Raw genomic sequence first — 24,944 nt, 5'->3', positions numbered from 1 at the left:
ACCTAGTGTTTTAAAAGCATATATAGTTGGGGAAAGAGACACGTCAGCGGGAAGGTTATTCCACATATGGAGCCACCAGCAAAAAGGCTCTTCCACAGGTCCCCACACTATGCACCAGGAACCACCAGAAGAACCTTATTCACTCACCTTAATACATGGGCAAGTTGATATTGGAGAAGGCATTCCCTTAGATATTTGGGGCTCAGGCCATTCATAGGTTTAAATGCCAACATAAGCATCTTGTATTGGGGCTGGAAGATAACTGACAACCAGTACAGCTATTTGAGGATAGGAGTTATATATGACTGACATACTGCTGCCACCAAACCCTGACCATCGCATTCTGCACAAGTTGCAATTGCCAAATCATCTTCAAGGGTAGCCCCATATAAGTGTATTATAGTTGTCCATCCTGGAGATTACCAGAGCATGGATAACTGCAGTCAGGCTCTCCATGTCCAGAAAAGGCTACAGTTGGCACACCAACGGAAGCCACTCTGAGGTCTCCAGAGCCTCAAGTGACAATGACAGTTCTAGGAGATTCCCCAAGCTATGAACCTGCTCCTTCAAAGGAGGGTGGGTTCAACTCTGATCCACCAAATCTGGGACCTGAAATCACCCAAACACAGAACCTCTGTCTTGTCCAGACTCAAGTTCAATGTATCGGTTCACATCCAGCTCATTATTGCCTCCAGGCACCAATTCAGGACCTTCACCAACTCTCTCCTGATAGCCACAGACAGAGCTGGGTGTCACCAGCCTACTGAAGGGAAACTCCAATTAAGAAAGGGAAATGCTTTGCTAGTTAGAAAGTGCTATATACATGTTTAAATGCTTAGGGCTCAGCACTCTCCATCAGGACTATGCAGCATCTTTGCTGTCTCCTTAACAGCTCTGAGTAGGGACTGGATGCCACCCACCCTGGCAGAGCCACCTCCTGGCTTTATTTGGGAGCCAGTGCAAGAGCCTTGCTGGCCTCCCACAAGAAGAGCAGGTTGGTCCAAGGCCAGTTTTATTGTACAGAAGGAGGAAACCCACCCACCCACCGCTTTTCCTGGACCCTCAGTGAAAGAGATTAGAGGGGGGAAGCAAACTCCTTGGCGAGTAACGGAGACAGATGGCTGTTTAAGCAAAATTACAATTATTGGTCCAGAGAGAAGGCAATTTTGGCACAGCTGTAGCTTTTATCGACGACCTAAACCACCACAGCAATCGTATGGTGCCCTTGGCTGGCTTTTGTCCCAGACTATTGATTGCTTTAAGCCTGTGTCCTCAACAAGATGATAAAAAGTAACTTGAAACTTTGCAGCATTTCTTTGTCTCTTTGCCTCACTTCCCCTGCTCACAAATGCCCAATTGTGAGGAGAAAAAGTAGGTCAGGGTCTGGCGGAAATGCTGCCGGGAGAGATCAGACAGAGCTCCGTTGAGCTGAAGTCTTCAGCAGATCACAAGAAAATGGGCATGCTGTTGTGGGCACGTAGAAAGTGACCAGGCAGCCTCAGTGCACTAAATCAGGGCCCTAGGGCCACTTTTCCTTCTGGGGAACCTTCCAGGGGCCACATGCCATGAGGAAAAAGTGGGTGAAGCAACTAACGTAAATTTTAATTGCTGTAAACTGCCCGTAAATTTTAATTGCTGTAAACCGTCCAGAGAGCTTGGGCTATGGGGTGGTATATAAATAAATAAATTTTACCTTGGTACAGTAGGCTAGTTTCTACACATCCCTCCCTCTCCTCCACCCAAGCAACTAAGAGGGCATTATCAGACTTCTAGAAACCTTTCAACTCAGGCAAAAATATTCAAGGGTACAAAGCAGGGCTGGTAAGGGAGTGCAGTCTAGGGAGACTCCTGGGGGCCAGGTAAAGTGCCGGAGGCTCCATCTCCCTGCACTAAACATTCAGTCCCAGAATAAGAAGCGCAATCAGAAGGTAAAATAATGCCCTCTGAACATGCTCAGTTAATACTCTTTCCCTGTGCTGCCCATTTACTTGGCTGGGCAGGCTTAACTTACACCAAAATGCAACCCCTGAACCAGGTTTCAATGACAGAGCTCAGTCCAAGAAAGTATGCAGGGTGGCTCATCTTCAGAAGTGAGTAGTCACAACTCATCTTCAACCAGTTTAGGTATTTTGCTTCCCTACAGCAGTGCATAAATATAACATGTGCTTGAAACCTATGAAGCCAAGGTCTTCAAATTTCTAAGTTAATATCTTGAAAACACAGCTTGAAAGACACAGATAAGAAGAGAACTTTTCTACTCTATCCGCTTCTTGAACCTAACCAACATACACCCAACCACCAAAGGAATTCAAACCTGTTTAAAGAGGCAGCATTTGATCCAGAAGGAGGGCTGCGGAGGAGAGCCTGGCTGGGAGTCCAGAGTCTGGGAGTTCAAATCCCCGCTCGTGTTTCCTGGGTGTCAAGAGCCAGCTAAAGTTGCTTAGTTGCTGTAAACTGCCCAGAGAGCTTCAGCTATGGGGCGGTATACAAATACAATAAATAAATAAATAATAAAGATCACCCCCACAGTGAGTGCTTAGGGGTTACGTCCCCTGCCACCTGTGCAGCCCTGGGCAAGTTGCAGAGTCCCAAGGAGCCCAGTTGCCCCCCAGCTGGCAATTGTGGACAAGGAAGGGGCTGGCTTGTGCAGCTGTGGCAAGCTGAGCAGGCCCTAGCCAGCTGGGGAGGACTAGCCTCAGAGGGAGGCAATGGTAAACCCCCTCTGAATACCGCTTACCATGAAAACCCTAGTCATAGGGTAGCCATAAGTCGGGATCGACTTGAAGGCAGTCCATTTCAATTTCATTGATCCAAAAGGCCTTTTCCTGAATTCCTGATGAATGAAAGCTGGCTATGGTCACTTAACAATAACACGAGGGTGTTCTGCATAGGCTCAGAAAAATAATCTCCTCCTGACTCTGAGAGCCAGCCTGGTGACCAAGGCATTGTGAGCCACAATTATCCATCTGCAACACTGTAAGGACAGAATATGGAGAAACTGATTGGTTCCCCATCGGAAAGGGTGTGAGACAGGGGTGTATTTTATCACCCTGTTTCTTTAATCTATACGCAGAACATATCATACGGAGAGCAGGACTGGACCAAGATGAAGGAGGTGTGAAAATTGGAGGGAGAAAGATCAATAATTTAAGATATGCAGATGATACCATACTACTAGCAGAAACCAGTAATGATTTGAAATGAATGCTGATGAAAGTTAAAGAGGAAAGCACAAAAGCTGGACTACAGCTGCACGTCAAGAAGACTGAAGTAATGACAACAGAAGATTTATGTAACTTTAAAGTCGACAACGAGGACATTGAACTTGTCAAGGATTATCAATACCTCGGCACAGTCATTAACCGAAATGGAGACAATAGTCAAGAAATCAAAAGAAGGCTAGGACTGGGGAGGGCAGCTGTGAGAGAACTAGAAAGGGTCCTCAAATGCAAAGATGTATCACTGAACACCAAAGTCAGGATCATTCAGACCATGGTATTCCCCATCTCTATGTATGGATGTGAAAGTTGGACAGTGAAAAAAGCAGGTAAGAGAAAAAATCAACTCATTTGAAATGTGGTGCTGGAGGAGAGCTTTGCAGATACCATGGACTGCGAAAAAGACAAATAATTGGATGTTAGAACAAATTAAACCAGAACTACCACTAGAAGCTAAATGATGAAACTGAGGTTATCATACTTTAGATACATAATGAGAAGACAGGGGGTTGGACTTGATAGCCTTATACGCCCCTTCCAACTCTACTATTCTATGATTCTATGATATGATTCGCTAGAAAAGACAATAATGCTGGAAAAAACAGCAGGGAGTAGAAAAAGAGGACGGCCAAAGAAGAGATGGATTGATTCCATCAAGGAAGCCACAGACCTGAACTTACAAGATCTGAACAGGGTGGTTCACGGCAGATGCTGTTGGAGGTCTCTGATTCATAGGGTTGCCATAAGTCATAATCGACTTGAAGGCACATAACAACAACATTGTAAGGGATTCTGGGGTGTGCCCTTAGATTGGCAAAATGCCTTGCTCTGGTCTCAGAAGAGGGAATGAACCTTGTAGGTGTCTTTTAAGAAGCCAAGCGCTCCATCAGGGGTCTTCTAGCATCATCTCCAAAAGAAACCCAGCAGTGACCACACATAAGCACACCAAGGCTTCCCTCACTTCTGCTGCTGCAGCATACCCATCTACCATCGCACTTTCACGGCTGGGGTGTTCACTCCCACCCAGCTGAGAAGGGGTTAACCATTGGCCTGCTACAGTGCCAAACCCATTCATGATGGTGAGGTTACTCTCTCTTCCTCCCCCTCCCCAGCTGAAGGCCTGGAATTCCAGAGCTGAGAGGGAGCACTTTGGAAACCCAGCACCCTCTGCCATACACAGGATATCGCCTCAAAATCCAGAGAGGGAGCAGGAGCCTCTCTGCAAGGCTGGGAGGGACGGAGGGAGGGAGGAGAGCTCCCAGCTCCTGGGACAGCTACCAGGCTGCTCAGCCGCCTCCTGGCTTTTGGAATCCCAAAGATCTCCCATCCCCAGGAAACCGACTCTTCTCAGCAAGATTCAAGAGCATCCAAAACAGCTGAGGGGGATGACATGTCCATTCCTCTCAGGACTTTGGCTCCAGTGAGAGCCCCCAGCAAAATCTGAGCAAATGGAAGAAAGCCCCAAACATGCACATACAGCCCGCCACAGCCCGCTTCAAATGCACAGATCCCTTGCCTGACAGAAAGGCAGCTGTCAGCAGCCCTGAGCCCATTTATCTCGAGGACAGCCACTGCCAACCCTGCTTCACTAGGCTGTCTTCCAACGAAGCAGAGCCCTGATCACGTCTGCATAGGGCTGCGGGGAGATTTCAGCTGGCAGAGGCACAAGAACCTGGGAAAAGTGGAAATGCCCATTAATTCAAGGGGGGGGTAGGAAGACTGCCAAGTGATAAATAAATAAAACAAAAATGTAAAGCTGTTCTTTAAAAAGCGGGGGCTGGGGAGAGGACAACAGAGGCAGCAGAAAGAAGATAAAGATGAGCTAGCAGTGGTGTAGTTGTAAAGGCGCTAGGCCCTGGGAGACCTCGGTTCGAATCCCCAACCTACCTCACAGGGTTGTTGTAAGGGTAAAATGGTGACAGGGAGGACTCTGTGTGCCATCGCATACTCCTTGGAGGAAAGGTGAGATATAAATGTAATCATAGATAAACAAGCAAAGCATAAAAGCAGAGGTATAAAAAACCAGGTAAGGCTAAAAAGCTTGAGAAAAGTAAATGGCATCAAGGTTATTGCCAGATATTTCATAGTTGGGGCATGGTCCCTTAGAAGACCCTGCGCCCTGAAATTACCTGCTGCAACTCCAGCATGGTGATGATGGGGAGCAAGGGCCCTTGTTAACGGCCTTCGTTTGCAGGTCAGCACATGTGGAAACAAGCAGCCCTTGGACAATTAAAGCACTTCAAAATCCACCTGCAGTTTTGGACTTGGCTGTTACCACTCAGCCATTCTAGAGTAGCGGGGGGGGGGAGAGGGTTGTCAATATATATTTCACCAACAGAAATCTTAGGGAAAAACCTGCCACCTTCCGTCAGTAAAGATCCTTGGCCAGGTGGCTGCCAACATACAGACACACAAAGCACTCATATGTTTAATATCTTTATTTAAGAACATTTGGATCCCACCCTGTCAGCTCAACTCTCAAGGCAGCTTATGGCCAAATAAACTTTTAAAAGGAATCAATCATAAAAAACCACGCACAGAACAAAAAGAGCAGCAGCAGATTAAATCCAAGTTGCAACAGGAGAAAAAAACACAACGCACACGGACGCACACAGCCATCCGTGCAGTGACGCCAACTTAGCTAGCATCTAAAAGGCCTGGGCACGTTTGAAGGTCTTCACCTGGCATCCAAACCGATAAACAGGTGGTGCCTCCCTGCAGGGCACATTCCACAGACAAGGTGCTGCTACAAAAGAAAAGTCTCCATCTTCTGTCACCACCTGCCTAACCTCAGCCGGCACCTTAAGAACAAGAGCCTCCGATGATAAATCTGGGTGGATGGCCAAATGTATGTTTCTATTGCCCTTTTAGACTGTTTCACTTCAAAGCACTCTACACGCTTTACTTTTGGAGAAAACTCACTATCTGAACCCATTTTCAGTCTGGGCTCAGGCCTGGTCATGGCACTGAAGCAGCCCTGGCCATCCTTAGGGATGACCTTTATCAGGTGCCAGAGGGCGGCCAGATTGGGCCCTGACCAAGGGTCCCTGCGGCTCAGAGGGATCCCTAAAGGTTTCCTCCTTAGGGTGGGACAGTAGCACTCCCATTGGTCAGTTCTCGACCCTGCCACGGATAGCAAAGAGGGAGCTCCCAGGCACCCCCCATACTGTCAGTGCGGGCTTCATTAAGCCTGCACACACACCTCACCTACGTCTCCTGTCCCTGTGAATGATGTGCACACTATTCGCACATGCCTACCATCAACCAAGATGGTGACAGAGGCTTCCCTAAGGGGCTCATGCCCCACTGCCATCTTGGGTGATGGCAGCAGAGGCTTCCTTAAGGGGCTTATGCCCCTGCTACCATCTTGATTGATGGCAGGCATGCACATGCAGAATGCACATCATTCACAAAGACAGGAGAGGTACATGGGATGCGTGGGTGGGCTTATTAGCCCCACACCACCTGTATGAATGAGTTGGGCTATGGCGCTGCAGGCCCGTGACCGTCTGGTGCCCAAGGGCCCAGTCATGCCTGGCACTGGCCCTGACCTTTACTGGGCGAGAGACGGGGGAATGTGACCCTGTCATTCTCCTGCATCTCTCAGCAGCTTTTGGTACCATCAGCCATTGTACCCTTCTTTGTGGGGGGGCGCTGAGTGCATGAGGAAACAGCAGCTCCACTCCTAGTTGCAGGGCCAGTTCCAGAAAGTCGCTCTGAGGGGCAGCTGCTCAGCCCTGGGGCAGCTGTGCTGTGGGGTCCCGCCTGGTTCCAGCTTCCCCCCCCCCGCTTTTTAATATCTACAAGAAGCCACTCGGGGAGACTATCAGGGGATTTGGAGTAAGGAGCCACCACGTCTGTAGATAATGCCCAGCTCTTTTTCTTGTATCGTATCATCCGAGTCATGTATTGGACTGATGCTTGGAGGCAGCAATGGGCTGGATGAGAGCCAAAACACTGAGGCTGAATTCTGGCAAGATGGAGGTGCAGTGGATTGGTGGCTCTCGGACCTGGGAATTGTGAAGACTGCCAGCTTTAAACAGGGCTGCAGTGGAGCCAGTGGCGCCGAGTGTCTATACCCACCTCTGGCTAGTCTGCTAGCTACCACCATTGCTGGGCAGAGATGGCCTGGCCACAGTGCCCCACACTTCATTTGGATTACAGTAATACACTCAATGTTGGGTTGCCCTTGAAGACACTACAATTGGTGCAGAATATTGCTGCCTGGTTATTAAGTGGTTCAGCTAGCTGCAACCCTATTACCCCATTTCTATGGCATCTGTACTGGCTTCCTGTATGATACCAGCCCAATCCAAGGTGTTTCTGATTAAGTATAAAGCCCTACATAATTTGAGACCCAGATACATGAAGGAGCACCTCTCCCAACACTGACCTGCCCAAGGTGTTAAGATTTTTAAAGGGGGCCCTCCTTGATGTCCCACTGCCAGGAATGGTATAGTTGGTGGTAACACAGGAAAGAGCCTTCTCAATGGCGCCCCCTCCCCACTGTGGAATGCTCTACCCTTGGAAATATGGTGGGCGGCACCTGCAGTATTTTCTTTATGTCACCAACTTAAAACATCACACAATATGTCTGGGAGAAGAGGTATAACAAGGTATGGAATGTTTACGGTATCCTCTCAACTTTTATAATGGTGTTTTAATTACTGCATCACTGTCTGCTCCAGTTTGTATTGTTATGTGATGCCACCCCAGGATTGGCAACATTAAATGAATACCCCAGTAATGCACACAACCACCCTGTTGGGAGCGGGCCATTGTTCTTATCCCCATAATACAGATGAGAGGCCGAGAGCTACATGGCCTGCCCATGGCAGAGGTGGAATTTGGACTGGAGACCTCCAGGTCTCTTTGCCATGGCACCAGCTCTACAGAGCCAGCGTTCTGCAGTGGGAGGCAGGCTGAGCCTGGGGAGGGAGGAGGGAAAAGGAAAGCATCACGATTGCTTTAAGGAGAGGACAAAGTAGAACCCAGGCATGTCGACAGCCAGTTACACAGTCACCTCTGGCAAGTAAGAACTCAGGAGACCAGGCAGGGAAGCTTTACAGAACTAGCTCTTTTTTTTTTCCTTTTAAGTAACAAAAAATGACCAACAGAAGTTCACACCAGCAAGTTAGCTTGTTTTGTAGGCCACCAACATCTACAGATTTGTTTGCAAAGTTCTCCTTGACCCACATCCTGTTCAGAGCCTCATATATGGCACATGTTGAGCTCGGTGCGTATGCAGATCAGAGGAGGAGGAGCTCCAACAGAACCAGCTCAACTGCACCAGCAACTCAAGCTGTCTCTGGGGGCAGGAGAATGCAACGTCACAGAGGATGCCGGCCACAGGACTCAGATCGCATGCAGCTCCCAAAGCTGTGCCCCAGCAACAGTGTTCTGGTATGGACAAGTACTCAGAATATGGCCATGCAAGTGGCACACCATGTCAAAGCTTTCTGCATATCTGCCCAGTGGCGGCTGGCGACACTGGATAAGCTATTCTCTCTGCTAGGGGTGGCTAACCTGCGGCACCCTGAAAGTTGCTCAGCTCCTATCATCCCCAGCTATGGGCCATGCCAGCTGAGCCTGATGGGAATTGGAGCTCGTTAATACCTGAAAAGCCACAGGTTAGCCGGCTCAGTTTGGAGAAAACCCTAAGTGCTTATACCCGCCACTGACACAGCCTAGGTTTTGGCAAGCCACACTGCGCTTTCAGACAGCAACAGACACCCCCAGGAACTCCCAGTCCAGTTATCATGACACACTGCTCCTGATTCTACAGCAAAGATGGGTCAACAAATACATCCATCAATCAAGACAGGATCAAAGCAGGTATTTTGCTATTCTTCCCCTCCATGATCACCCTCCCATCCCAGCAAAAATGATGCAACCAGAAGAGGAAATGCTTTCTAAAATATTAATTAGAGAGTCATTTGATCCCTCTCTGGGCTGACTGGCTGAACAGACTCACACGTCTTCTTGGTGTTTTTCCTCTCTAATAATAGAATACAAATGTATTCTTGCTGAATTCCAGATGCATGTAAAGGGAACACACAGATGAGGAAGGGGAGAGCTGAAGGATGTTACCATATCTGCTCTGGGCACACTTTCAGGAGGTACTTTGCACACAGAAAGTCCCAGATTCAATCTCCAGCTTCCCCAGTTCAAGTAACAGGCAGGGCTTTTTTAAAAATGGGCAGCCAGACCCAAAATAGGCAGTCACGGAGGGAAAAAATGGGCTGAGAGCAAGGGTGGTGAACTAGATAGCTAACTCAGGATAAGACACGTGTTCAAGATGGCCCAGCGTGGATCACTGAGCAAGCTTGAACTACTGTCGCATCCCTTAAAAGGGGAGGGTGAAGATCCCCCCCCCAGTTTTCCCTTTTTTAAACATCAGAACACCTGATCCCCAACAACACCTGTGTGCAGCCCACGCAGATTCCCATCAGCATGTCACAAGAGATAGGCGCAATCTTGTGCTGACAGCACAATCTGTTACTGGGATGAAAGGAGACAGAGGCACCAACTGAAGAGCGTTCACTTTGCCTCGAGGAAACTCAAGCAATCAAACCAAGCGGTGCCCCAGGGGTGAGGACCTTTTGCAGTCTGAGGGCCACATCCCTTCCCAGGGAACATTCCAGGGGTCACAAGCCAGTGGTGCGCGAGGCCAGAGGCAAAAGTGGACACAGCAATGCCTGGAAATTTTACCTTCACACCATAGCCTCGTTTCAACACACATTAATCCACCCCTCTCTATCTGCCACTCTGGGAAGGAAGAGGCGTGATCAGAGGTCAAGGACACGGCCCAGCGAGGCAGAAACACTCACGGAGGGTGTGCAAAGCAAGGCTGGTGAGGGGTGGGGCTTGGGAGGGGGCTGCATTTGGGGCTGGGGCCGGGCCTCCTCACCGCTGCTATACACTGTTGCACAAGAGACGAAAGCCCTCCGCACCACAAAGCCCATAAACCCGAGTTCTCCTGCAACAGAACCGCCTCTCCTGTCTCTCACCTGCCATCCTCACGGCTAGCCTCTTGCTCAAAATGCTGCTTCAACACAAAGGTATTCTTCCATCCCTTTTCCAGCAATTTGGCCAGGGGCCTGGAAACTTGGATTGTTTGGGGCCAGAAGAGCTAATATTGCCAGGGGTGGGGGGAGAGAAGACTTCCTTTCAATAGTCAGTAAGTCCTCCCTCCCTCGCTCCATGCTAATTTCTTCTTTTATATACAGTGTCAGACTCTAGAGGTTTCTATACAGGATGCAAGGTTTGTGTTGTAGGAAAACAGGAAACAGAAACTGGAAGAGCAGACACATCTCATTTGCAGAAAAAGTAAATAAAGTATGTCCCAAAAGATTCAGGAGCTCAGCAGCCTGGAACAATCCTGTCCAGATTCCCGGCAAATGAAGAAAAGTTGCAAAGAAGCAAGGAGAAAACTTAGGACTTAGTCTGAGCAGAGCTCAACCCAGGAATTGAATTTTGATGCCAGGACTCTGAGTATGGTGATGAGAGAACACCTCCAGATATGTGCAGAGTGATTTCCTCATCACTGAGAAACCACAGTCAACCACAACAAGATTGACCAGCCTGACTTCCGGAAGCACATAAACTACAGGGGGATTCAAATCATTTAGAAATCAATCAGTGTCAACTCATGGAGGAAGCCAGGGCTGAAACCTAGCCTTACCACATGCCCCATCACCGCTTCAACCACAACCAGTTCCCAGAGTGAGAAGATCACAGCAAGAAGGTCCACCAAACCCTGCATCCTTCTACCCACAGTGTGCAACCAGATGCCTCTAGGAGACCCACTATCAGTGCATGAAGCAGCAGCCCTCTCTTCTTGCTGCTTCTCTGCAACTGATACTCAAAAGGACCACAAATTTTGCCTGGCCTGGGTAGCCACAGAGAGAGAGGGAGGGAGGGGGAGAGAGAGAGAGGGAGAGAGAGCACAATCCCGTGAACCCACAAACTAAAGCTAAATCCCCACACAACACGCAGTCCAACACTGTTGCAAGAGACACTCCCTGCCTCCCATGTTCTCAGCAGCATTTTAAAAGTTTTTTTTACTCTTGTGGCATGGAATACTAGAGGCTCTTCTGTTAGTTGCCAGAATTAAGTTGCTGGTCATCACAGTTGTTTGTGAGAACTCCTGGCCCAATGCCAACAAGACAATCAGCAGGGCACCCATTTTAAAGATGTGTACAGCATACCCCCTCTGTCCATATAATCTGGATCTGAAAGAGGAGCCTTCAGTCTCAGAATGTATAACAGTATCTCTGAATCCAGGAGCTTGGGAACCAGGTTTTTTTAAATATGCGGGGGGCTCTTCCACTGCTTTTTGCCTAGGGAGCAACTCGGGGAGAGTGTGCAACCCTGTCCTTCCCATGCTGCACAGTCCTCTTCCCTTATCCCATAAAAGTGTGACTTCAGAACCTTCTTTATTAAAGGAGTCCAAAGCTCTTGGACAAAATAACATCATTCAGGTTGACCTGGCACCAGGACGCAGCTACAGAGTAAATTATTGAAAGCAAGAAGTTCAACAGTTCAATGCAAGATGGAAACCAGTGCTTTCAGGGCTCTTAGAAGCGAGGCATGAAGGAAATAATTTTGCTTCTCTGGGTGTACTCCTTGTTACTCAAGAAGCACATCTCTCCAGTACAGCAGTTTACTCAGTACTGCTCCAGAGCACGCAGGCTGCACCAAGAACACCATGGAGGAATTGAGGGCAGAAAGGTTGGAAACGAAGACAATTGTGTTTAAGAGAGATGGAAGAGAAGCAAAGAGGAACCTGCCATGTCGGCTGAGCAGAAATGAGTGTACAGACCACAAGCAATGGTCCATCTTTGCAATAGCCATTTGGAAACACCATCTGCCTCCAGGCACAGATACTGGTGGATGTAGTTAGACCAAGACCTTGGTTCTTCCGATCACCATTTAGCCATGATTCCTCGTGAGTAGTGTCAAGCAACCTACTCTCCCTTGCCCTAAAACTGCAAAGCTGGCCAAAGGCCTACCTCAAAGGTAGGGGATCCCAAGCCTGCAGGCCCCATTTGGCCCACAGGGCAGCTTCGGTGAAGCCACACCCATCTGCCCTACACCTGACATCGTATATGACATCAGGTACAGGGCAGGTAAAGACAAGGCTGGGCAAAAAGGAAGCTGCAAGCACCACTGACCAGCAGCACCTGCAAAACCCTGTGCATAGCACTTTGCAAGGACAGGCAGTCAGCTAATCATCAGTGCAGGCAGCAACAGGTCACCTGACATTGTGATGGCCCTCCACCCACCTGTCAAACTCGGCCTGCGAGGGGAGGGAGAAAATGTGGATCTGACCTGCTGGCTGGATCCAGTTCCAGACCTGGCCTACCTCAAAAGGGTGTTGCTTCTGAAAGTTTAATGTGCAGGTGCAGATGCAATTTGTTCCTGCCTCAACGGCTGCCACAAACTTCACTTCTGTCCCATTGGCCCAGGAGGGCACGTGTACACAGTCTGTGTCAGAGTCACCATCTCTATCACTCATCCCAGGAGCAGCAGCAATACATTCCAGCAGTAAGTTAACCCCAGCTGTCCTTGGTCAAGTCCACACATTTGGTAATATAGCCGGAAGAGTCAACTGCTGGTGCCAAGACACCCTCAACGCAGTCAAAAGGCTTTATACATCTCAGTGTGCAGAACTGAGACCCTTTTTTGGATTAGAACTTGCTCTTTTTTCTTTCCCCCTAAATCCAGAGGAAAGGATCTAGGCCAGCTTTTGTAGTCCAAAACAACTTTACTTATTATTACTATTTATTTTATTATTACACTTATATCCCACCTTTTCCTCCAAGGAGCTCATACATGCTTCTCCTCCTCTCTCCATTTTATCCTCACAACAACCCTGTGGGGTAAGTTAGGCTGAGTGACAGTGACTGGGGTTTGAACCCTGATCTCCTAGGTCCTATTCCAGCACTCTGACCACTACACTTCACTGGCTCTCCCATCAGCCCCGACATCATACGGCTGTGCTGGCTGGAGCTGATGGGAGCTGTAGTCCAAAACATCTGGAGGGCACCAGGTTAGCTAAGGCTGATGCTCTGGGAAGACAGGTTTGAAGAAACCCATCCCAAATCAGTCATGTCTCAGGGACTGGAGATGGGGGGGGTCACAGCCCACTTCACCGTGCCTCTCCTCTCTTCTGCCGTCGCTCCCAGTCCTTTCACAACAGCCCCTGTCCTGCAAGACAATCCTGCATTCACTTTTTATTCCTGTTTTAACAGTTTGCACTTGAATTTAATTCTGGGCCTACTTACTGCAAACTAGACAATAGGAAAGAAACTTTCAATGGGAAGCTCACTTGACAACAGATACACCTGCCAGATTGTGCAAATCCTGCAGCCCTGCACCTCTGGGAACACAAGGCCAAGCGTGGGATCTGTGGGAAGCCTCTCTCATCGCGCTTAAGGGCTGGGTGTGTGGATCCCCACTCTTGCCTCACCACCACCTCAGAGACACTCAACAGCCCAAGCAGAATGAATAACCACAGCAAGTCAGCTCCACAGCCTGCCAAGGCAAAGGGCCAGGAGGAGGTGGTGCAACGCTCACAAAGGACAGAGCAGGCAGCATGTGCAGGGAGAACTTTGAGAACATAGGCAGCTGCCGTATACCTAGACCTCTAGCTCTGTCTACACAGACAGGCAGCAGCTCAAAGGACTGCGCCACAAGTTTTTCCAGCCCCACCTGAGGATGCTGGAGACTGTGCCTGGGACTTCTGGCACGCCAACCTTGCGCTCTACCACTGAGCCTAAAGGGTGGCAACAGGGTAGAGCAAAGAGAGGCATCATTACTGACTTCACAGCAACCAATCAACCATGAGCCCAAAGGGGATTTAGCAGAGTTCTTTATTGTAAGAAACCTTCTTGGCCCAGATTTCCTCCTCCTCCCCTCCCCCCCCTTAATCCTGCTCTCCTGTCCCTTGTTCAACTGCCAAACCTTAGGCAAGAACTGGCACTGAAACAGCGTCCAGGTACCCAGCTGTGCAGAGGTACCAACTGCCATTGCACAAGTTAACTGGGCACTCTGGCACCCTTTAAAGGAGAATTGGAAAATCACTGCGCTGCAGACCAAGAGGAAGAATCACACAATCTGAAGGGGGCTTAAAGGCCCTCTAGTCAAACCCCACAGCACCAGGCAAGGACACCAGCTCCACCCACACAGACTGCAATGCAGAGACCACAAGCAGAGAGCAGGTGCACCAGAGGACTGAGCTTACAGTGCAAACAGCTCCACGTGGCTCCAGCAAGCCATGGTAACAATTTGCTGCGTGAGACGAAAGAAAGGACTGACAACTGGCAGCCAACAGAAGGAGCTTTTTATTTTTTTAAAGAAGTTTGCCAACAAAGCAAGACTCCAGACCACACTCATGGGGCAATTATCAGACTAGGGCTTGATCTGTCCAATTCATGGCTATGTTCACAACCCAATTCTGTGGAAGTGCAGAAGCAGCACAAAACACGGGGCACAGTCCTGCTGCATAAGAAGAACCAGTTTTGTAAGAAAACTCAAGCATCTAGCCCCTCTGGTTGCAATGATGTGTTTGAAAACTATGTGAATGATGTCTGGTGAAATTCCAAAAGCCAAAGGAGTTCCTAAATTAAGGTTTCAGGTGGTCAGAGAGGATGGCACATCAGCACCCTGTGAACTTTCTTGCCTTTGCTCATGGGAAACAGAAACAGAATTATGTCAAGTAACAAAAAGTGCAGAGTTGCACAACATAGGAGAAATAAAGTAATTCTGCATCAGGGCAGAGAATTCAGCTTTTCTCACTGCAGAATGCACAAAGCACTGGCCCCTTCCCAGTGCGCCTACTGGGCCTCACTCTCCTGTGTGAACACAGCACTAGAAGTGAATTCACACTCAGAGTCTTACCACTGAACTAGGAAAGGCAAGGGGACAAGCCAATTCTCAGCGCTTTGGGTCTCAGGCCATCCATTAAATCTGACATAAAAGAAGAGATCAAATGCTTTCTCAGCCTGCTTCTGGCAATGCACCTTCCCCTCCCAGAGCAAGTCACACCAAGACCATCCACCCGCAGGTAGCAATTCAGACAGCGTGAAGGGAGGAAACAGGGCTTAGAACAACACGTGTAGGCCAGCACAAAGCACCTCAGGTGCCTTCCACAGGGGCAGAAGGGCTCTCCTTCCCCAACTGAGACCGCCAAAGCATCTCCAAACACAGAGAAGGAAACGTTCCCACACAGGATCTAAGGCTTTGCCACCTAAGCCCTGCAGAAGCAACCTGAGAACTTTCAGAAGCGCTGACGAACAGGCCAACCTGGCAAGGGGACACCGAGGCATTCCTCAGTCTGAAAGCTGTGCTTACAGGATGGTCGTCAACATGTCTGGAGATGGATGGGTGACTGCCTCTCTCAACATAGCAACAGAATCAAGTTAACAGGTATCGGTTACGCTCTGGGTCCCATTGTTGCAACTCTGAACTGCAGGCACAGCTCACCCTGGAAAACAGGCCCACACAACTGGCTCTCCATGAGCCACTGGGCACAGTTCAGCAGCAGCAACTTACTGGAACCCTCCAAGCACTTAACAACCCCACATTTCATACTTCTCCCCCAGTTTACCTTCCCTCCCCTCTCCCCACCTCTTTTCCTTCAAGAGTGGCATGCCTGGTTTCTTGCACACCAGGATAGACAGGATAGACACCCTGGTGAGGGAAAGTAGGATGAGAAAAGCAACATGACAAAGGCCACCCCATGAACGTCACAGCACAGCAGTCCAGGTGGGATGCTCAGCCTACAACAATGCAATGCCCCATTTCTGCAATCCCAGGAAGGCAGCAAAACAAGAGGTTTCGTATGGCCTCGCTTAGCAACTTAGCCATTGTTCAGTGGCCCAGCATCTGCTTTGCACACAGAAGGTCCCAGGTTCAATTCCCAGCAGTTAGAAATGGGGAAAGAGTCCCATCTGGAAACCGGGAGAGCCGCTGCCAGCCAGCATAGACACACCTAAGCTAGATGGACCACGGGTCTGACTCAGCTTCCTCTCTTCTTATAACTCCTCCTGGCAAGCAAGCCGGGATCCAGGACAGGGAAGCCAAACATGTCTTCCCATTAATCATTCATGCATCCAACACTTCTCGGCACGTTTTCCTGTCGCTTTCCACACCGGTATATATTTTAAGTGGATTTGTTGCAGTAGGGCAGCCTTTCCCAACCAGTGTGCCTCCAGACGTTGTTGGACCACAACTCCCATCAGCCTTAGCCAGCATTGCCAATGGTCAGGAAGATGGGAGTTGTGCTCCAACAACATCTGGAGGCACACTGGTTGGGAAAGGCTGCACTAGGGTGTCAAGAGTGTTTTAGGCCACTTTCATTGCACAAATCTAAATTTCCGGTATACTCTTGAATCCCTCCTGCAAAACAGCAGCAGTGTGGAGGTGCCCTCAGGCTACTATGCCCCTCATCCCTGACTATTGGCCATGCTGGCTGGGGCTGATGGGAGTTGTAATCCAAAACATCTGGAGGGCCCCATGTTGGCTACCCTGATTTAGGGCAAAGATCTATCTGAGCTACTTATCACAACAACAGAAAAACTGGGGATTACCAAACTGGAAAGACAACTGGAGCCTGGCAAGGAGAGGCAGGGTGGATCCCAGTCACGAGAACCAGTCATCAGCCATGCTTGTTTCCTCAACAGTTAAACCAAATGAGCTTAAAATAAAGTCCTTCAAGATTAGCCTCCAACCCACACCTCGTCTCTGAATTGTCACAGGAACATGGCTGCCTCTGACAACTAGTCAGGCAACAGAGTCATTCAGTCTATATATCTATACACACACACACACACGTGTATGCTTGTGTGTATAAATATGTATATGTGTGTGTATATATACATATATACACATATATATATACACAAGAATTCTCGCTACTGAGGTTAACCCTGCTATAAAGCCAAGATCTCCCTGCAAAGTGGCCAAAGTATTACCTGTGGGACTCCTTGCTACATGATGATGTTACTGCAGCCTTCCCCAACTCGGTATCCTCCAGATGTTTTGGATTACAACTCCCACCTGCAACAGCTGTGCTGGGGCTGATGAGAGTTTTAGCAGTCATAGTCTAAAACATCAAGAAGGCACCATGCTGAGGAAGACTGTTGCTGAATGCAATGTCCTCACTTCTTGGGGGGTGGGGGGGAACTACTTTGTCCAACACTCTTGGTAGCCACCCAGTTCTAAGACACCTTAGTGCACACAGAATAACTAAAAATTGCTCCACTAAGTTTATATTTGTTCCCTCTCCCCTTCTCCACTCACTGCCTAAGCCGGGAGAGCCACTGTGGTGTACTGAACAATGTGCTTAATTTGGACTGGGAAAACCTGGGGAACTTCAAATCCCCTTCCAGCTGGTGTACACTGGCTGGCCTCTGCCCCAGCCTAGGCTCTCCCAATGTCCGTGTCAGGAAAGCCCAACCTACAGTATTTCAGCATGACCCAAAGGATACTGGACCCTAAGCATCCAGGATGTCATTTTTCAAGATACAGGAAAAACATGTGACATGCAAGGAACCGGCAACGCAGCTGCTCCAGCTAGATCTGCAGCTTCCCTCCCACCTATTGCTCAGGCAATGTGAGAAATATCTCCTTCAGCACCCAGCCATGCCAACCTGGGAGGCAGAGAGGCTGCACCTCCCTAGGCCGAGATTGTTGCCACCTTTTCAAGCAAAACACGCCACTTGCTGCAGGCTGAGCTTCTGCAGGCACCAAAATGCTCACCAAGCAAGACTTTCTCCTGCATCGTAAAGGAATTGTATTTATCATTGCAAGACAAAATGGAATGCACAGCGATTCCCAAGGTGGGAGGAAGAAACTGGCAGCAGAGGCTCAGCAAATGGTAGGGGCCCCCAAACTGGCTTGGTACCCCAACGGCAGAACAGTTACGCTTCCTTCACCTCCATGCAATCAGAACGATAGACATCTCTTCAAACAGCAAAATTCACAGACCTGTGATAAGTGCTACTTGTGGGCAGCAGCAGCAAGACAAAATTATCAGTGAGAGCCTGAAAGGAATTACAGAAAAACAACAGAAGAGGAAACTCCTGGTATGATCTTCCCCATCTTCCCAGTGGGGAAAGAGTAGGCAACTACTTCTGTGCAACAAATGGCATTAACAGCCCAAAGAATCAGACAGGCAACAAAGGATTCCGATTTCCTAGGCATCCAGGGAACCTAGCTCTTGGGATATCCACCACTACCACCACCAGCAGCTCCATAAAACCACATATGCACCCAAAACTACATTTGATCCCAAACTGGGTGGCAGGGATGCCTTGCAAATTGGCACAACAGAGGATGCCGTCACTCTTGTCAATTCACCGCACAGATGCTCCCCTCTTCACAACCACCCACTCTCCACTCTCTCTCTCTCTCTGTTCTGACTTCAGAGCACTGCAGTTTACATCACGTTGCCTGGATTACAACTCATTCCTGGCTGGCTAGACTGGAGCAGCAGGTCCCCATAGGTGCTGCTTAGCACGTGAACACAATATTATTATCCTCTGTCAGCAGAAAGTTGGACAAGGCTTCACATTTCTCTGGGAAACCTACTTGACTGGATTTCCATCCTGCTCAAGATCCACAGCATCAGAGTTTGCATGTTAAGAATAGTTCATAACTTTCCACCAGGAGGGGTATGCCGCAAGGGAATTGGTAACAAGGTCTCCAGGTGCCTTCACCTCTACACCATTAATGTGGGGTGCAGCATGGATCTGTTCCAGAGCACACCAGCAACCTCTGGATGTTGAGAACTAAGGCCAGATGTAGCAGCCTGCAGACAGAGTGACATACACTGACTGGCAGCTGCTGTCCAGGATTTCAGACAAGGGGCTCTTTCCCAGCCCTATCTGGAGATGCCAGTGATTGAACCTGGGGCCTTCTGCAGCATACTTTGCCACACTGCAACAGAGCCCCAGGCACAGGGCTCCCACTTGCTGGAAATATCAAGCATTTGCTGTGCCTTCTTCCCCAAATCAAGCAAAGGGCCCAGAACCCCCATCCTTGCTTTGCACAGGGCACCCAGAAAGGTTAGAGGCAGCAAATGAGAGATTGGATCCCAGTCAATTTTGTGGGCTTTCTTCAAAGTGCTGGCCATAGCTCTGTCAAGCCCTTCAAGGCTTGGGACGGGGGTATTTGGACCACCTGCCCCCACATGTCCTTGTCCTTACACCAAGACCTTTGACAGAGGCTTGTGCAAGAGACCCTGAACCAACAGACAGAGGTGCAGCAAGTGGCAACCAGGGAAAGGGCCTTCTCAGTGGTGGCACCCAGACTGTGGAATACCCACTTCAGGGAGGTTCACCTGGTGCCTACTTTGATGCAGTTTTGTTGCCAGGTACAGTTCTTTTAGATTTTCCAGTCTATTTAGTTGTTTGATCTCTGCTCGTGGTGGTTTTTGGTCTGTTCTGGGTTGTGGTTGTTGTTGTTTGAGAAACGAAGCTATCCTAGGAACTTGCTTGAAGGGTTAAGACAGACACTTCTATTAATTAATTCAAGTTTCTGTATTGTGTGCCCCTTGCCAATTTAATGGGGGGCACTGTACGTAGGAAGCCAACAGTACTAGGGCACATCTCTCTCATTGTCTGGTGCAGCAAAATGTTTGGGGCCAGCCTTAAGCATCCCACAAGCCCAATTTAATATTCAATCCATCCTTCCCAAATCTGGCACTCTCCATACAGCTCCCATCAGCAGCAGAATCATACAGCTATGCTAGCTGAGGCTGATGGGAGTTGTAGTCTAAAGCATCTGGAAGGCTCCAGGTTCCAGACGGCTGAGTTAACTATGCCAGAGTGTCCAAACCCAACAGTGCCCCAAGAAACCAGCTGAAGCCAGCAGCTAGAACTGGGCCTAGGCTTACAAACGTCACTTGCTTGCTTTCCTTTAGCTCGTTCATACACAACACAGACAAGAAGTTGTATTGTTTTGCCTTACACCAAGTCAGGCCATTTCTCTGTCTAGCTCAGTACTGTCAGTACAGACGGGCAGCAGCTCCAGTGTTTGGGCAGGAGTCTTTCCCCAGCCCTACCTAGAGATGCCAGAGACTAAGGCCGCAATCTAATACACACTTACCTGAGAGTAAGTCCCATTGAACCCAATGGAGCCTACTTCTGAGTAGATGTGTATTGGCCTGCAGCCTTAATCTGGGATCTTTTGCATGCAAAACACATGCTCAACAACTGAGGTATGACCTTTCCTTAAAGCATGCTTCATGGCTGATAACAGGTTTGAACAAAGCCAAAACAAGAATTTGGGAACAGCAATGGAATTCCACAGATGGAAGAACATGGGAATGTGGGAAGCTGCCACATGCGATGTCAGACCACTGGTCTATTTAGCTCAGTATTGCCTACACTGACCAGCAGCAGCTCTCCAGGATTTCAGGCAGGAGACACTCCCAGACATGCCTGGAGATGGTAGGGATTGAACCTGCAACCTTCTGCATGCAAAGCTACAGTTCTTTTTTCCCCTGCTTCAACATATACTTAAATATTATATTTTATCTTTGTGAGCTGCCCAGAGAACTATGTTGCTGGACAGCCAATACAAATACACAAATAAATATGTAGAACAGTGGTCCACCTCAAAGCTGCAAGAGCACTCCAAAGGCCTATTTCAATGTCAAGCCCTGTAAAGACAGGCACATAACTCTGCTCTTTCAAAGTACTGTATAAAAGTGAGGAGGAGGTGCTTTGCTGAACAGAGCATTTTGTGCATTCCAAAGGAGTGATCAAAAAATGAAAAGAGGAAAAGATTCTCCTTTGCCGTCTTACCTGCTGCAGCTTGTCTCTTAATTTGCACAGTTTGCACAAGCACAGTATGAAAATTGCCTTTGGCTCAGATGTGCTCAATGGTTCAATTTTTTTCCTTTGCAGGGCCATTTTCCTAAAGGGCTGTCCAAAAGGAGACATACAGACAGATAATGCCTTGAGAAGCACAGTTCTGGCTAATGTGACATGCTGGTTAATGAAAACCAATTGGTGCCATGGAATTCACAAGAGACTCAGCTCAGCTGGGAATAATCTTGTTTACAATGCCTGCCTAGCAAAGAGAAACTAATGCTTAAGCTGTAAAATCCGCTTTTCCCCCTGTGTGTGTCTGTCTGTGTGTCTGTCTGTGTGTCTGTCTGTGTGTCTGTCTGTCTGTCTGTCTGTCTGTCTGTCTGTCTGTCTGTCTGTCTGTCTGTCTGTCTGTCTGTCTCAAGGATTTATTCAGTCTTTGCTATACAAGGGAAGAGAAACCAAATTTGTTAGGCTAACTCAATACACTTCTAGTGGTGGTGGTGGTTTTTTTCCAGCCACTGACACAGAATAGATTTTCCTGTCCAGAGCAAGTTTGCCATTCATTTCCTTCCTCCTCCACCCCCATCTCACAGACAATCCTCAGTCAAACATATTTTTAAAGAATCATTGTGCTTAACTTGGCCTGAAGATGAAAGAGCTACTGTTGACTTTTCAGAAAAAGTTTTAACTTCACCAGACAAGTTTCAGGGCACCCTGTACCTCGCTCACCTTCAACTGCCATCAGCTACACATGTTGATCAAAAGCAGCAGTAGCTCTCGCCTCCAGAGCTATTTGCAATACCAGCCTGCCAGATCGGACCAAGGATCCATCTAGTCCAGGATCTCATTCACACCACCCAGATACTTCCCACTCAGAAGCTCATAGCCAGGACATGAAGGCAACAGCGCCCACCTTCACACTATCAGCATCTGGTAGTCAGAAGTGGGCTGCTGATGAACACAGAGCTGATCACCTTCAAAATACCTCCATGACTTCATCTAGACCTTTCTTAAGGTTTAAAAGGTGCTTTCCTCCTCTAACCTGGCAGATAGATGTGTTTATAATTAAGAATAACAATTATTTTAAAATTAATTTGAAGACTGGCTTTTTAAAAGCCTCATATTATTTATACAGCATGTATGTCCCTTTAAGTCATAAGACAAAATAAAACAGCCCCTTTTCCCAAGGAACTTTTCGTCTTTGCTTAACCCGATGCCCTCCAGATGTTGTTGGACTCATCCACCCCAGCCAGCACGCCTACTGGTCAGGGATGTCCAAAACGTACAGAGGGCACCAGGTTGGGGGAAACTGGTCTAAAGTTGGTCAGTGAAGACACAGACTCTTCTGTTTTGAGGAGGTGGGAGAAACAAGGTATAACCATGAGCTCAGCTCAGTTGGAGATTAAGCAACAGCTTCATGGGAACTGGAGGACTTGGAGAAGGATTAGGAGGGGGGGCACCAAGCAGGCCTGCTGGGAGTCCATTCAGGAAGCAGAATGGGATTGCTAATTTAACATTTACCACCAAGTGTATATAAAGGCCTTCAGAGCTCCCGCTGCAATCCCTGAACCGCAGAGCTAGAAGAGGCTCATCAGAAATGGAGCCAAATCCCTTTTCTCAAGACAAGGCAACCCTACTAGGCCTGACAAATAGTAGCCCAGATGTACACCTAATACAGAGGCAGCTAACCTGTGGCCTTCCAGACATTGCTAGACTACAGTTCCCATCATCCCAACGTGAGTGAAAGCGGGCTAAAGAGAGAAGGGGGCTCGCCCCATCTCCTCAGCCAGAAAAGGCGCGAGCGAGATGTCTCACAGGGTGCAGGTGATCCGCACAACACCAGCAGCAGGGGCGCCTCGACACCCCCCTCCTCCGCACCGTCTTCTGCCTTCGGGCCAGACTCCAGGTTGCTGGATAGAGGCTATGCGAGCTCTTACTCAGCCATGCTGAAAGTGGCCCAAATGTCATTGCTGCTGATTGGATTCATCTGCATAAGTTCTTCACGGTGGATAGATCACAGTACATACACCTACTGCAAAATTATCTTCATGTATGACTTAGTTATGATTCTAATTTTCTACATTGTCTATGTCTTCAGAATTTACTGAATGCTGGCCTATATCAACTGGCCACTTGCAGTCATTTCTTGGGAACTTGTGAATTGGCAGGATTCCCATGACTCCAGACTGCACCAGAGCCTTTGAAATGTGACGGACTCCGCAATCTGCATTTGTAGCTGGAGCGGATGCATGCGTGTTGGCTGAGCTGCTTGACTGCCATGGTGATCCAATTTAGCTATCAGTTTGTAATATGATTTATTCTACATTAACAAAAATGGTTGATTTTTGTCTTATTTGAATTTATTGTTGGCTTTTGTAAACTTGCTTCTCTCCGCACCCCCAGCGCTTTGTATTTTGACATTTTGAATGTTCGTTCTGAGCCACTTTGGGCACAGAATGCTGTAGAAAGGTAGCATATAAATAAACTCAATCAATCAAAATCAATCCCTGGCAACTAGCTATGCTGGCTGGTGTTGCTGGGACATGCAGTCCAAACCACCTAGAGGGCAGCAGGTTGGGGAAGGCTGCCTTATAGGAGCTGGCAGTGATTGAAGTGCGACCCTGAAGTCTGTGCTCCCCTGCTAGGAAGGAAGAGCATGGCGTTCTGAAGCTGGCAACATTGTAGAGCAACCACCCGATACAGTTTCATGCAATCAGTGTTGCTTATCCTGTTTTCCAGCACCCAGTTCCAAACTGGACAGTTTGAGAGCTTGTTCTTAAGTGCATTTTTCTTCCACTATCTATATTGAAAGAGACTTTGTAGAAGGAAGTGAGCTCAGACAAAATGCAACTGAAGAGAATGGCAAGGACACCAAATCTAGGCAGCAATCCTACCAGTTCCCCACTGGAAAAAGTAACAGCAGAATTCAGCAGTGATTGAGTTAAGCAAGCACTCCCGTCTCCAGCACTGATTTCAGAGGAGCCAACTTATACTTAATTTTAGATTTCCCATTCCCACCCACCATGCAAAGTTGTGTAGTCTGACTATTCCATAGCCCTTTTCCCTACCTTCAACATTTTTAATGCAGAAGACGTTTGATCAGATAAAAGGATTAGGGTAATTATGCCATCCCCCATCAACCTGCCATCCAAAAAACTATTTTGCAAAGCTAGCCCTCTTAAGTTTTTTGGGGGGGGAGTTTTTAGACTTAGAAGCTTTCTTGTGTCTTCCAGATCCTCTTTCCTTTTGCACAGAGAGAATCTCAGAATACTAAGGTTGGAAGGGTCCTATAAGGCCATCCAGTCCAACCCCCTCCTCAATGCAGGAATCCATACCCTTAAAGCATACACGACAGGTGGCTTTCCAGCTGCCTCTTGAACGACTCCAGTGTTGGAGAGCCCATCACCTCCCTACATCGTTGGTTCCATTGTCATACCACCCTACTATCAGATAGGAAGTTTTTCCTGATGTTCAGCAGAAATCTGGGTCCCTGTAACTTGAGCCCATTTTTCCGTGTCCTGCACTCTGGGATCTCATCAACCACACAGGAAGATGTCTTATAGAGTCAGAGAACTGGTCCATCTAGCTCAGGATTATCCACACCTTTGGCCCTCCAGATGCTGCTGAACTCTCATCTTCCCTGGCCGTTGGTCACGCTTGCTAGGGCTGGTGAGCTCTCTGGTTCAGCAGCATCTGGAGGGCCAAAGGTTCCCTGCTCCTGGTCTACTCTGACTGGCACTCGCTCTCCTGCATTTCAGACAGGATCACAGGCAGCCACCACCTCCCAGCTGTGTCTGGAGATACTGGGGATTGAACCTGGGGCCTTCTGCACATGCCCTGCCACTGAACCATGTCTCAAATCATAGACCACCACCTTTTCAGACTGCAAAAGGGAAAATGG

At 48.4% G+C, this 24,944-nt stretch overlaps 1 protein-coding gene across 14 annotated transcripts in view; it reads right to left on the bottom strand.

Moving 5' to 3' along the window:
- MACF1 (microtubule actin crosslinking factor 1) overlaps positions 1-24,944 on the bottom strand; it is a 383,383-nt gene that overhangs the window by 346,402 nt on the left and 12,037 nt on the right. The window lies entirely within an intron of this gene.

Source organism: Rhineura floridana, chromosome 15 (genome assembly GCF_030035675.1).
Source record: "Rhineura floridana isolate rRhiFlo1 chromosome 15, rRhiFlo1.hap2, whole genome shotgun sequence".
NCBI lineage: Eukaryota > Metazoa > Chordata > Lepidosauria > Squamata > Rhineuridae > Rhineura > Rhineura floridana.
Note: the sequence above shows the minus strand (reverse complement) of the source record. Positions and strands in the feature narration are given on the sequence as shown.